Source organism: Mchenga conophoros, linkage group LG6 (assembly GCF_057382185.1).
Source record: "Mchenga conophoros isolate Kocher_MC1m ecotype Shallow Benthic linkage group LG6, M_conophoros_male_GT1.1, whole genome shotgun sequence".
NCBI classification, from domain to species: domain Eukaryota; kingdom Metazoa; phylum Chordata; class Actinopteri; order Cichliformes; family Cichlidae; genus Mchenga; species Mchenga conophoros.
This window is the reverse complement of record NC_140531.1, coordinates 13,837,583-13,851,380: the sequence shown is the minus strand read 5'-3', so window position 1 is coordinate 13,851,380 and position 13,798 is coordinate 13,837,583. Positions and strand designations below refer to the sequence as shown.

Here is a 13,798-nt window from a genome sequence, read left to right as displayed (position 1 = left end):
GCTGTTCAGCTTGTGTTAAGCACGTTCGTTATCAAACGACCTCCAGCACCAACATCGCAAAGGAAAATAAAGAACATAGATTTAATTTTAATGCAGCAGATCAGGAACTAGGAACAGCTGTCAGTGCTGACCATGATATTTAACTAAAAAAACAGGAGGGGAGAAATGACTCATTTTAATCTGCTTGGTCCACTGGAAACTGGAATTTTATTTTTGTATTTGGCTTTTAAATGTAATTATTCAGCTTTAACACACACACACACAAACTCTCTCTCTCTCTCTCTCTCTCTCTCTCTCTCTCTCTCACACACACACACACACACACACACACACACACACACACACACACACACACACACACACACACACACACACACACTGTATCATCTATTTTGAATCCGGTGTCTTATTTTGAACACGATCTGTATTCTGTATTTATAAAACGAAACATACTTACAAAATACTAATGAACTACCTAAACACTTCTATTCGTTCTGTCTCCGTGACAGAGTAACCCATGTGACTAATTTCTTCCTTCTTAAAAATGTTTTCTTTCTTTCTTTCTTTCTTTCTTTCTTTCTTTCTTTCTTTCTTTCTTTCTTTCTTTCTTTCTTTCTTTCTTTCTTTCTACAGCACGATCAGTGACATATGTGAGACGTGTTCATATTTCTCGGTCCACGTGGTTAAAATGCAGGCTCTGCTCTGTAATGAAAAAAATTCTGGCAAACTGAAATGCCAGTGGAATGCTCCACAGTTTAATGTTTTGTCTCCATATAACCTTTTAATATAAAATCTCAGCTGTATAAGTTATCTTTTGCAGGAAATGTTCTGACTGTATTCTGTAAATATAGCTGCACAGGTGTGGCTCTGTTAGGTGTAGTTCTAATAGGTATTAGGCCAAAGCAGTACCTCTGACAATAATTGTATCCCAGTCCCCTAAAGCGCGCTCACGAGGAACCGCAACTTTGTTGTGTTCTGCAAAGGACCGCGCGACACCAAAGCAGATAGTTTCTTTTCATTCGTCGGTGTGCTGCTCATTACTGATCTATGTTCGTGGCATAAACCTAGAATGTTGGAAAACCCCGCTATTGTATCGTTTTGAAAGTAAAGTGAATACATTTTAATATCAATTTCAAGCAAAATCAGTAAAATATCTTTTATTTATGTAGTTCAAGTTACTAATGCAAATGATTGTCTGCTAGATAAATAATTCCGATCTTCCTTTAATAAAATGGAAATTGGTAAACAAAATTATAACACTATAGAGAAAAATACGTTTTAGTTATATAACTGTTTTCGTTACGTAACTGTTTTGCTCACCTTCGTTATCTTCTGGAGGTTTGTGGTTGGACCTATAGTGTACCAAAATCCATCTCCTCTTTGTAACCACTCTCTGTCTTACTTCAGTGTTACACATTTTATCAGGCTGTGACAGCCAAAAAATATGTCCCCCTCTTCTATGATCCTCAGTCCTTCTATAGCCAAGTGTTTTATTTTGCAAAGATTTCAAGGGACTTCTTGGTAACTTTATAAGCTTTAACAACACCATATGTTTAACTGATTGAGCTGAAGTCTTTAACATGCTCTTCTAGTAAAAAGTGACAACAAGTGAGGTTTATCAGAGCATCTGTTTAAAAGAGAAAAACCACACACACATACAGTACACTGCCTACTGCACTTGTTACATCACTCAGACAACTGCATAGTTCATTTCAACAATAATTATAAGGGTAACATTTCTGTTGTTAAAACATCAAATAGTGGCAAATGAGTTACCTGTCTCCATGATCCAAACAAAGACTTCAATCTGGCCCAAACGGCTTCCTTCAATTCCCATAGTGGCCACCTGAGGGCAGACAATCCCCACAGACAAACAGGTGAAACTGTCCAACTCAACAGTATTTTAAAGCATATTTATATGCTTTCACATACATTTACATGGCACAAAAAAGTTTTTGGCCTGTATGGATAGTTTCTGCCTTTAAAACATCTATACCATGGCTTATTTATCTTTTCTTCTTTACAACTAATCTATCTGAAGACTGGAGACTGTCTGACACAAGAAGCTTGAGCCAATTAGAGCATGCCACGTCTAATTTCTGCTAATAATCCCAATGCTGACGATGCCTTTTGGAACATTTGATACAAACAAAAAACATTACCTGAAAAAAAACAACCCGGTGTGAGGCTGGGACGTGGCCCCAGAGTAGACCCGGGACTGGAGAGGTTACAGATCTGCTTGGGAATGTCTCAGTGATCAGCAGGAGGAGGTGGCTGAGAGGTAGGAGGCATGAATATCTCTTCTTAGGCTGCTGAAGCCCAGCTCCAGATGAGCAGTATAAAAAGAATAGATAAATGGTGTATCTGTATTCTGCATAGCTTAATTAGTATAAATGCTTAAGGGAGACATTAAATTTTTTTAAAGACAGATATAGAATCACCAATCTTCTGGTTAGTAGGTGACCTGCTCTACCACCTGAGCTACAGCCACTCAAAATAGCAATTATACATTTATCTGTAGTGTCACGGCGGGGTGCTCCAATTGTGTTGATTTCACAACTCAGATGCAGATGCGGAGAGTAGAGTTGTGTTTGAACGAAAAGCGAGCTTTATTTAGCTGGTCACCTATATTTCTACATGCTGAGCACCTCTGATGCTTGCACTTGATTACCAAAATGGCAATCGTGAATATTTTGTCCAACACTGAGCTCACGATTATTTACCACAGTTATTCACTGATTTTATTGACAAAGATGTTTTTATTACAGAAATGTAAACAGACACCGAAAAAAGACAAAATGATCGTCATTTACAAATATTTGCATTAATTATTTGCATTAAAATAAAAGAAACCCTCATTAATCACCTAAATACAGTGCATCTCTAAGAAAAAGAAAAGTCTGCTGATAAAAAAATACTAATACAGAAAACAAAATTAAGTCATTAGAGCACGGCTTTTACCTTAACATTGTGCTATTAATTCATCTTTATAAATCAATATTTGCAGAAAAATAAGATAAAGTCTTTCCCTCCATTCATTGTAGCAGATGGCTATGAATAAAACTAGCAAAGTACTCAGAGGAAATGCCTCTCTACTTTCAATCAGTGTTCAGTGTTGTGTTTTACACCCCAAAATTTGTCAAATACATCTTCACGAAGCTTAACCCAATCTCTGCATTTCACTATATTATAAAATTGCTCAATCTGTAAGATGTAGATTTTCCAGATTTCACTGGGAAGAACACTTATAGTTAATAAGAGCATTAGTGTGAAAGCATATGTGTAATAATAAAGTAATAGTGAAGCAAAAAACAGAAGTTGTGCAAATTAGGCAGAACAAAAAAGTAATAGAATTTTGCTTGATTTATGAATTTATTAATGTACTGAGTGTTATCATACAAACTTTTCCAATATCAATGGGCTTAATTTTGGAAATAAATTCAGGTGGAAGAATTTCTCCCCATCAGGGTGCATGGTACCATACCCAGAGTGATGAATTAAAAATGGAAGAGGTGTAGGCTCGGCATACATCATTCTGGTGATGTAGACATGCATGCAGAGCCAGTCACTATGGGGTTTGTAGCAGTGTGTGCTTTGGTAGGTTGAGGGCAGTCTATCTAGAAGCACTTTCTGTGGACGATGCTGGCGCCAGACTCATCGTACTCCCTGCTTGCTGATCCACATGTCCTGGAAGGTGGACAGAGAAGCCAGGATGGAGCCTCCAATCCATACAGAGTACTTCCTCTCTGGGGGAGCAATAATCTGCAAGGGCAGAGATGAAGAGGGTTCAGCAATGAAGACTTTTAGGAAGTGCACTTACATTCTGCCAGACATACAAATTCAGCACAGTGTTAAATACCTTGTTCGTGTGAAAGTGAAGGACCTTTAAAAAAAGAGTGAGTATGAAAGAGTACATAAGAAGCAATAACTTTACCTTGATTTTTAGGTTTTTGGGTGCCAGTGAAGTGATCTCCTTCTGCATGCGGTCAGCAATGCCAGGGTACATGGTGGTACCTCCAGACAGCACAGTGTTGGCGTACAGGTCCTTACGGATGTCAACGTCACACTTCATGATGCTGTTAAAGGTAGTTTCATGGATACCACAAGACTCCATACCTGTGGAGAGTTGGAAAATTAGGGGTTAAGGTTAGCCTTGCTAAGGACTACTTTTTACAAATCACAGAAATCTGTCTTAAAACTGACGCTGCTTACCAAGGAATGAGGGCTGGAAGAGAGCCTCTGGGCAACGGAACCTCTCATTCCCAATAGTGATGACCTGTCCATCAGGCAGCTCATACTTCTTATCCAATGACGAAGAGCAGGCAGCTCTTTCAATCTCTCTCTCAAAGTCCAGGGCAACATAGCACAGATTCTCCTTAATGTCACGCACAATCTCACGCTCAGCTGTGAGACAAGAAAACCCCCAACTTTTTATTGTGAGTTTTAAATTTTTTCCTAGTTTTACACATCTTCTCTTGACTGTGTCCATGTGCTCACCTGTGGTGGTAAAGTTGTGGCCCCTCTCAGTGAGGATTTTCATGAGGTAGTCTGTGAGGTCCCTGCCAGCCAGGTCCAATCTGAGGATGGCATGGGGCAGAGCGTAGCCTTCATAGATGGGCACAGTGTGGGTCACACCGTCACCGGAGTCCATGACAATACCAGTGGTACGACCAGAGGCATACAGGGACAGCACTGCCTGGATGGCCACATACATGGCAGGAGTGTTGAAGGTCTCAAACATGGCCTGCAGGAGAGCAGGAGAAAAGAGATGATCAGTGAAACTAAAAGCCAAAGTACTCTGAAATAAACTCATATTGGTCATTCTGTCTCCAACCAAACAATTATTGTCCTCAACTATCTCCAATTTGCATATATTGTATGGTGGAAAATGTTAACGTTTATATGTAAGGGTAAGAAAGGCATTACTGACAAAAAAAAGACCCCCCTTCCCCAAAATCTTTTATTTACAATGTTTGGTTAAAATGTTCCGATTGTTCAAATATGTTATTTTCTTTATTTGTTGTAAAATAATGTGTGCCCCAGTCTCTAATGAGACATAGTGCTGGAAGGGTAGTTATTCCTCCGTTACACCACAAGAGGCAGTATCTCCTGAAATGAGCACCTCTAGCAGGCGTAAATATGCCAGGCCACTCACCATAATGCAGTGTGCCCAACAAGAGCTGTGTGAGACTATGTGCAAACGTGTAACCATGAACCATGTCTATATATGTACAGAAGATAAAGGCGGACTCACAAAGCTACACTGGTTTCAATTCCTTTTAACCCAAGTGTGCAACATATAATAATTCATAATAATTGTTCTGAAATTTTAGCTTCACATATCTAATAAGTTTAATATATATATATATATATATATATATATATATATATATATATATATATATATATATATATATATAAAAAACACCCAGCACGCCCCTGCGGGCGGTTTATCCTTCAAGCTCGGGTCCTCTACCAGAGGCCTGGGAGCTTGAGGGTCCTGCGCAGTATCTTAGCTGTTCCCAGGACTGCGCTCTTCTGGACAGAGATCTCCGATGTTGTTCCGGGGATCTGCTGGAGCCACTCGCCTAGCTTGGGAGTCACCGCACCTAGTGCTCCGATTACCACGGGGACCACCGTTACCTTCACCCTCCACATCCTCTCGAGCTCTTCTCTGAGCCCTTGGTATTTCTCCAGCTTCTCGTGTTCCTTCTTTCTGATATTGCTGTCATTCGGAACCGCTACATCGATCACTACGGCCGTCTTCTTCTGTTTGTCTACCACCACTATGTCCGGTTGGTTAGCCACCACCATTTTGTCCGTCTGTATCTGGAAGTCCCACAGGATCTTAGCTCGGTCATTCTCCACCACCCTTGGGGGCATCTCCCATTTTGACCTCGGGACTTCCAGGTTATACTCGGCACAGATGTTCCTGTACACTATGCCGGCCACTTGGTTATGGCGTTCCATGTATGCCTTGCCTGCTAGCATCTTGCACCCTGCTGTTATGTGCTGGATTGTCTCTGGGGCATCTTTACACAGCCTGCACCTGGGGTCTTGCCTGGTGTGATAGACCCCAGCCTCTATGGATCTTGTGCTCAGAGCTTGTTCTTGTGCTGCCATGATTAGTGCCTCTGTGCTGTCTTTCAGTCCAGCTTTGTCCAGCCACTGGTAGGATTTCTGGATATCAGCCACCTTCTCTATCTGCCGGTGGTACATACCGTGCAGGGGCCTGTCCTTCCATGATGGTTCCTCGTCTCCCTCCTCTTTCTTGGGTTTCTGCTGCCTGAGGTATTCACTGAGCACTCGGTCAGTTGGGGCCATCTTCCCAATGTATTCTTGGATGTTCCTTGTCTCATCTTGGACTGTGGTGCTGACACTCACCAGTCCCCGGCCCCCTTCTTTCCGCTTAGCGTACAGCCTCAGGGTGCTGGATTTGGGGTGAAACCCTCCATGCATGGTAAGGAGCTTTCTTGTCTTTATGTCAGTGGCTTCTATCTCCTCCTTTGGCCAGCCTATTACCCCAGCAGGGTACCTGATCATGGGCAGGGCGTACGTGTTGATGGCCCGGATCTTGTTCTTACCATTCAGCTGACTCCTCAGGACTTGCCTGACCCTCTGCAGGTACTTGGTGGTTGCAGCTTTTCTAGCGGCCTCTTCATGGTTCCCATTCGCCTGCGGGATCCCCAAGTACTTGTAACTGTCCTCTATGTCTGCAATGTTGCCTTCTGGTAGTTCAATCCCCTCAGTTCTGACTACCTTCCCTCTTTTTGTTACCATCCGACTACACTTCTCCAGTCCGAACGACATTCCAATGTCATTGCTGTATAGCCTGGTACTGTGGATCAGTGAATCGATGTCTCGTTCACTCTTGGCATACAGCTTGATGTCATCCATGTACAGGAGGTGGCTGACAACTGCTCCGTTCCGTAGTCGGTATCCGTAGCCAGTCTTGTTAATGATCTCACTGAGGGGGTTCAGGCCTATGCAGAACAGCAGTGGGGACAGAGCATCTCCTTGGTAGATCCCGCACTTGATGGTGACTTGTGCTATGGGCTTAGAGTTGGCCTCTAGTGTTGTACGCCACATCCCCATTGAGTTCCTGATGAAGGCTCTTAGGGTCCCATTGATCTTGTACAATTCTAGGCATTCCAGTATCCAGCTGTGGGGCATTGAGTCATAGGCCTTCTTGTAATCAATCCAGGCAGTGCACAGGTTGGTCAGTCTGGTCTTGCAGTCTCGGCTGATTGTTCTGTCTACCAGTAGCTGGTGTTTTGCGCCTCTGGTATTCTTGCCAATTCCTTTCTGTGTCCCGCTCATGTATTGACCCATGTGCCTGTTCATCTTAGCCGATATGATGCCTGACAGGAGCTTCCATGTAGTACTGAGGCAGGTTATTGGTCGGTAGTTGGAGGGGACCGGTCCCTTCTTGGGGTCCAGGACTGTCCGGCCTTCGGTTAGCCATTCCGGGTGTCTCTCGTTAACTAGCAGCTGGTTCATTTGTGCTGCCAGACGCTCGTGGAGTGCAGTCAGCTTCTTCAGCCAGTAGGCGTGAACCATGTCGGGCCCTGGTGCTGTCCAACTCTTCATACTGGAGACCCTTTCTTGGATATCTGCCACTGTGATGGTTACTGGACCCTGTTCAGGGAGGTCGCTGTGGTCAGCCCTCAGATCCTCTAGCCACTGAGCATTGCCGTTATGGGTTGCATCCTTCTCCCATATGCTCTTCCAGTATTGCTCCGTCTCCAGCCTTGGTGGTGCTGTTCTCTTATTGTTCCCTTGCCACTGAGAGTACACCTTTGCTGGTTCTGTGGAGAACAGCTGGTTTATTCTCCTGCCTTCTATCTCTCTGGTGTACCTCCTCAGGCGGCTGGCCAAGGCTGTGAGTCTTTGCTTGGCAGTTTCCAAGGCCTCAGGTATGGACAGCTTGCTGTATTTCTTAGGCACCTAATTTGTTGCACCTTTCTGCAACTCCGTTAGTTGGCTAACCTCCCTCCGTGCTACTTTGATCTTGCCCTCTAGCCTCCTTCTCCATGGAGGGTACTGCCCCTTGTCGCTGTTCAACTTGTAGCCAAGCATCTCACTGATCACTGCTGCCGTATTGTAGATCAGCTTGTTAGTGTCGGTAATCGTGGTTGTAGGTATTGCCCGTAGTGCTGCATTAACATCATAACAATGGGGATGTGGCGTACAACACTAGAGGCCAACTCTAAGCCCATAGCACAAGTTACCATCAAGTGCGGGATCTACCAAGGAGATGCTCTGTCCCCACTGCTGTTCTGCATAGGCCTGAACCCCCTCAGTGAGATCATTAACAAGACTGGCTACGGATACCGACTACGGAACGGAGCAGTTGTCAGCCACCTCCTGTACATGGATGACATCAAGCTGTATGCCAAGAGTGAACGAGACATCGATTCACTGATCCACACTACCAGGCTATACAGCAATGACATTGGAATGTCGTTCGGACTGGAGAAGTGTAGTCGGATGGTAACAAAGAGAGGGAAGGTAGTCAGAACTGAGGGGATTGAACTACCAGAAGGCAACATTGCAGACATAGAGGACAGTTACAAGTACCTGGGGATCCCGCAGGCGAATGGGAACCATGAAGAGGCCGCTAGAAAGGCTGCAACCACCAAGTACCTGCAGAGGGTCAGGCAAGTCCTGAGGAGTCAGCTGAATGGTAAGAACAAGATCCGGGCCATCAACAGGTATGCCCTGCCCGTGATCAGATACCCTGCTGGGGTAATAAGCTGGCCAAAGGAGGAGATAGAAACCACTGACATAAAGACAAGAAAGCTCCTTACCATGCATGGAGGGTTTCACCCCAAGTCCAGCACCCTGAGGCTGTACGATAAGCGGAAGGAAGGGGGCCGGGGACTGGTGAGTGTCAGCACCACAGTCCAGGATGAGACAAGGAACATCCAAGAATACATTGGGAAGATGGCCCCAACTGACCGAGTGCTCAGTGAATACCTCAGGCAGCAGAAACCCAAGAAAGAGGAGGGAGACGAGGAACCATCATGGAAGGACAGGCCCCTGCACGGTATGTACCACCGGCAGATAGAGGAGGTGGCTGATATCCAGAAATCCTACCAGTGGCTGGACAAAGCTGGACTGAAAGACAGCACAGAGGCACTAATCATGGCAGCACAAGAACAAGCTCTGAGCACAAGATCCATAGAGGCTGGGGTCTATCACACCAGGCAAGACCCCAGGTGCAGGCTGTGTAAAGATGCCCCAGAGACAATCCAGCACATAACAGCAGGGTGCAAGATGCTAGCAGGCAAGGCATACATGGAACGCCATAACCAAGTGGCCGGCATAGTGTACAGGAACATCTGTGCCGAGTATAACCTGGAAGTCCCGAGGTCAAAATGGGAGATGCCCCCAAGGGTGGTGGAGAATGACCGAGCTAAGATCCTGTGGGACTTCCAGATACAGACGGACAAAATGGTGGTGGCTAACCAACCGGACATAGTGGTGGTAGACAAACAGAAGAAGGCGGCCGTAGTGATCGATGTAGCGGTTCCGAATGACAGCAATATCAGGAAGAAGGAACACGAGAAGCTGGAGAAATACCAAGGGCTCAGAGAAGAGCTCGAGAGGATGTGGAGGGTGAAGGTAACGGTGGTCCCCGTGGTAATCGGAGCACTAGGTGCGGTGACTCCCAAGCTAGGCGAGTGGCTCCAGCAGATCCCGGGAACAACATCGGAAATCTCTGTCCAGAAGAGCGCAGTCCTGGGAACAGCTAAGATACTGCGCAGGACCCTCAAGCTCCCAGGCCTCTGGTAGAGGACCCGAGCTTGAAGGATAAACCGCCCGCAGGGGCGTGCTGGGTGTTTATATATATATATATATATATACATATATATATATATATATATATATATATACAGGGTGGGCCATTTATATGGATACACCATAATAAAATGGGAATAGTTGGCGATATTAAAGTCCTGTTTGTGGCACATTAGTATATGTGAGGGGGCAAAACCCTCAAGATGGGTGGTGACCATGGTGGCCATTTAGAAGACCACCCATCTCCCATGCTATAGTTAGCAAACTGCTTGCTAAGTTTCGTGAAACTGGTTCAGTGTTGGATTTGCCAAAATGTGGATGCAAGAAAACTGTCACTAATGAAGAAACATCAGTGGCTGTCCTAGCTTCATTCAGCAAGAGCCCACAGTGTAGCACTCGCCTCATGTCACTGGAGAGTGGCATTAGTCGAACATCCCTTCGGCAGATATTAGCTACTCACAAATGGCACCCTTACAAACTCCAGCTACTGCAGCATCTCAACGAGGATGACCCAGATCAGCGCACAGAATTTGCAGAATGGGCAAAACAAAAATTGGAACAGGACCCTCAGTTCACGCAGAAGATTTTGTTCAGTGATGAGGCAAACTTTTATGTGAATGGTGAAGTTAACAAACAAAACCACCGCTATTGGTCTGACACTAACCCACATTGGATGGATCCCTCCAAGACTGTTGGAACAACAAAAGTGATGGTTTGGTGTGGTATATGGGGTACAACGATAGTGGGTCCATTCTTCATCAATGGAAACCTCAAGGCCACTGGATATTTGAAATTGCTACATGATGATGTGTTTCCCTCTTTATGCACTGAAGCTGGCACGTTCCCTGAGTTTTTCCAGCAAGATGGTGCACCACCACATTATGGGTGCCAGGTCCGAGCATTCCTAGATGAACAGTTTCCTGGAAAGTGGATTGGTCGTCGTGGGCCAGTTGAATGGCCCCCAAGGTCTCCCGATCTGACCCCCTTAGACTTTTATCTTTGGGGTCACCTGAAGGCAATTGTCTATGGTGTGAAGATACGAGATGTGCAGCACCTGAAACTACAGATACTGGATGCCTGTGCTGGCATTTCTCCTGCGGTGTTGCTATCAGTGTGTCAAGAGTGGGAGAAGAGGATTGCATTGACAATCCAACACAATGGGCAGCACATTGAACACATTTTATAAGTGGTCAGAAACTTGTAAATAACTCATGAAAGAATAAAGTTACGTTGAAACCAAGCACACCATTGTTTTTCTTGTGACATTACCAATAAGTTTGATGTGTCACATGGCCCTATTCCTATTGAAAAAACAAAAGTTGTTTCCAAGATGGCCGACTTCTAAATGGCCACCATGGTCACCACCCATCTTGAGGAGTTTCCCCCGTCACATATAATAATGGATTGCATTTCTATAGCGTTCAAAGCACTTTACACTATTCATTCACTCTCACATTCATACACTGGTGGAGGCAAGCTACAGTTGTAGCCACAGCTGCTCTGAGGCAGACTGACAGAGGCGAGGCTGCCATATTGCGCCATCGGCCCCTCTGGCCAACACCAGTAGGGGGTAGGTGTCTTGCCCAAGGACACAACGACCGAGACTGTCCGAGCCGGGGCTCGAACCGGCAACCTTCCGATTACAAGACGAGCACCCAACTCTTGAGCCACGATCACATATACTAATGTGCCACAAACAGGACTTTAATATCACCAACCATTCCCATTTTATTACGGTGTATCCATATAAATGGCCCACCCTGTATACAATATACTCAAATTTTCAATTGAATCTGCAACTGAAGCAGTTGGTTAGTATGATTTTGACTTTTTGAATTCCAGATGTTCGACTCTTGTCTAATTTAAAATAATGACAAAAGTAAGGAATAAATATTGAGTTTGGCTCAATGACTCCACTGTGCTTGTTCCTTAGTTATGTTATGTCTATATGATGGAAAGCTTTAAGTATCCGTTACTGAATATTTTTTAATTTAACTTTTAAACATGTTAGTTTTATTGTTGTTAAAATGTACAAGTACATAAATGTCATTAACTTAAAAAAAATAAAAATAAATTTGCCTTAATTTTTGTTCTGCTGACATCCTTGGGTTTACAGTGTGTGTATGGAGGTGTTTTCATTATATTCTTTTGCTTCTTTTTCTAAAAGATAAAATATTTCATCACTTGTCTTTGTCAGCTATTAGAAAATCGTTTTTGGTAATCTAGTAGATATTTATTTAACTATTAAAACAATATTTTTTTTTACAATTCTTAAGTCAAAGTCATGTCTATTCAGAGTTCAGACAGGCATTACAAATGGTATGATTTAATGGGATTTATTTGCTTAGTCAAAAGTTTCTGTTTTTGTCTTTCTAAAAAAGTCATCACATACCAATGTGTTGATGTCAAAGGAGAATAGCTGGACTGCTTTGATGTGACAGCAAGGCAACATTAACTAAAATAATCACTTTTTAGAACCAAAGAATGCAGAAGAGCATTTCTGAACATGCAAGACTTTGAAGCAGGTGGGCTAGAGCAGCAGAAGAACATGCCAGGTGCCACGCCTATCAGCTAAGAACAAAAAAAGTCTCTAAAACTGCAAAATAAAATTGGAAAAAGATTGTCTCATTGTCTCATCTGATGAGTCTCAATTTCTGGTGTGACATTTCACTGGTAGTGGTGTGTTTGCATGAAAGTACAGATGCAACCTTTCTTGTTTCAGTGGTTCAGGCTGGTAGTGGTGTAATGGTCCTGGGGATATTTTCTTGGTACACTGGGTATCAGCCGAGCATCATCTAAACACCAAAGTCTGCTTGAGAGTTTTTGTTAAACCGTGTCCCTTTATAGCCACTGTATACTCATCTTCTTATGGCTGCTTCCAGCAGGATCCCTCACCATGTCACGAAGCTCAAAACATCTCAAACTGTTACTGGTACTCAAATGACCTTCACAGTTCCAGATCTGAATCCAAGACTGCACCTTTGAGATGTTTTGGAATAGGAGACTTGCATCATGATGACCTGTTGCTTCACAGTAAGAAGGTCCTGGGCCTTTCTTTGTGGAGACTGAAAGTTCTCCTTGTGCAATCGTGGGTTCTCTGCGGGTACTCTGGCCTCCTCCCACAGTCCAATAACAGATGAGGCTTCATCATTAGGTTATTCTTAATTGGCTGTAGATGTGAATGTGATGTGGATGTCTGTCTGTCTCTCTTTGCCAACCCTGTGAGAGACAGCTGACCTCTCTAGGGTGTATCCTGCCTCCGGTAAAGTCTGGAGCTTGAATCATGTAGGAAGAATTAAGGCAGTTCTGAAGGCAAGAGGTGGTCTACGCATAGCTACCAACACATTTCTACGAAAGCTGTCAATGTATAACAAGTATAATTTAAGTGGTTATTTCAACTAAAATGAGGACTTATAGAAAACCTGATCTTTTAACTTAAATGGTGAAAAAAACCCACTTCCTGGTGTTTAAAATACAAAGCTTAAAATGTCAAATGAAAACATTTTATACATGAGAAAAACTTCCATTGGCATTTAGCACTTGTCTTACCTGTGTGAGGGAGCGTATTCAGTGTAGGAGGACTGGCAGTAAGCACTATACACTCCAGTGGGATTTAGTATCTGAATTTGACTGCAAATGAAGGCCAATAAATTGGAGGATTTTATCAGAGGTCGTGCTGCAGCCCCTCTCCATAAGAGCAGAACTTTTCACATGAGTTACTCTGATTGGCTCAGACACATCCACTGGGTATGGCATATACAGTCACTGGTTCTGCACTTTGGCAACACGGGGGGAGAAGTTCCAGTAAACTAACCTATGTACTGTCAGTGTTAACTATCTGGGGTCGGGCAGTGTTCAATAAATCCTATTTTTATCATCTGTCCAAATTATCGCAGTGTGCACAACTTTGATAGGCATTATAAGTATTGTGAATGGGGCCAATAAATCCTGATTATGTCCATTATTCATATAACGTACTCATATAACATACCCT

At 43.7% G+C, this 13,798-nt stretch overlaps 1 pseudogene across 1 annotated transcript; it reads right to left on the bottom strand.

The window, feature by feature from the left end:
• Positions 1–3,602: 3,602 nt before the first annotated feature.
• LOC146572284 (actin, cytoplasmic 1-like) lies at positions 3,603–13,436 on the bottom strand (annotated as a pseudogene). Its single transcript, XR_014892689.1, has 5 exons — positions 13,354–13,436; positions 4,498–4,744; positions 4,213–4,404; positions 3,935–4,116; positions 3,603–3,762 (listed from the first exon to the last, which is right to left on the bottom strand). The product of XR_014892689.1 is annotated as an actin, cytoplasmic 1-like (transcript).
• Positions 13,437–13,798: the final 362 nt, after the last annotated feature.